Below are 1,003 nucleotides of genomic sequence, written 5' to 3' on the forward strand. Positions count from 1 at the left end.
TGGTCGCCGTGGGGCGGGGGGGACAGTGGCCTCTGGTCTTGGAACTGAGGACAAGGTGAAGGAGGTGCATGAGGAGGGGAGCCGTCTGTGCACCACTGAGAATGAGAAAGAGGAGAGGGACAGGGTCTTTTCAGAGACCCTGCAGAGGAGATATCTTGGTCCCCGGGGAGAAGGGAAGGAGGGACAACTGGAGACCACAGCAGAGGAGCACTGAATGGAGAGTCCTGGCCAGGGGAAGGCTGGGCACTTGTGGTGCTGGAAGAAGGCTCCTTCTAAGCTGCAGATCTGCAGCTCCAGAGCAGGGACCGTGCTCAGGCAAGAGGTTAAGGAGTGAGCAGGGCTGGGGCAGGCTGGAAGAAGGCAGATGGGCTCTGCAAAAAAATCTAAGGGAGAAGAACCATTGCTGAAGCCCGGGGTTGAACCAGGGACCTTTAGATCTTCAGTCTAATGCTCTCCCAGCTGAGCTACTTCAGCCCTGCTCTAGCAGCTTCTGTCCCTGTGCCACCCGTGCCAGAACACAGGCTGACACACAGGAGGAGCGCTCCTCATGCATGTTCCCAGGCCAAATTTGTGCCCAGCCCTGGGCAGAGGGGACCTGGCTCCTCCCTTCCTCCAGGGCCAGGTGAGCTCCAGGGTTGGTGGAGGCCAGCTGGCACTGGATGTGCCAAGATGTGTGTGGTCCTTGTACAAACATGACAGTGGCAAAGGGAAGTGGGCAGCCAGGCATGTGCAGCTGCAAAGGCTGAGTGTGGAAGAGGCACGGGGCTGGTGGAATTCCTTATCTCCTTTCTCAGGGAATGCCTCCCCACCCTTTTTTTTCCCTTTCTCAAATTCCCTCCTTCATTCCCAACTCTTCTACATCCACTCCCTTGAGCAGCATAGGGGGATTGGAATGGGGACTGTGGTCAGTCCATAACACTTCCTGTCTGCTGCTCCTTCCTTCCAACATTTTTCCTGTGGGATTTCCTTATGGGCTACAGTCCTGCGATATAAACCTGCTCCA

General features: G+C 56.4%; 1 non-coding gene across 1 annotated transcript; it reads right to left on the reverse strand.

Annotated features, from left to right (window-relative positions):
- Nucleotides 1–401: 401 nt before the first annotated feature.
- TRNAF-GAA lies at nt 402–474 on the reverse strand. The gene has a single exon. It is a non-coding gene; the product is annotated as a tRNA-Phe (tRNA).
- Between the last annotated feature and the right edge of the window lie 529 nt (nt 475–1,003).

This window comes from Egretta garzetta, unplaced genomic scaffold, assembly GCF_000687185.1.
Source record: "Egretta garzetta isolate BGI_Z169 unplaced genomic scaffold, ASM68718v1 scaffold1000, whole genome shotgun sequence".
In the NCBI taxonomy this organism is placed as follows: Eukaryota; Metazoa; Chordata; class Aves; order Pelecaniformes; family Ardeidae; genus Egretta; species Egretta garzetta.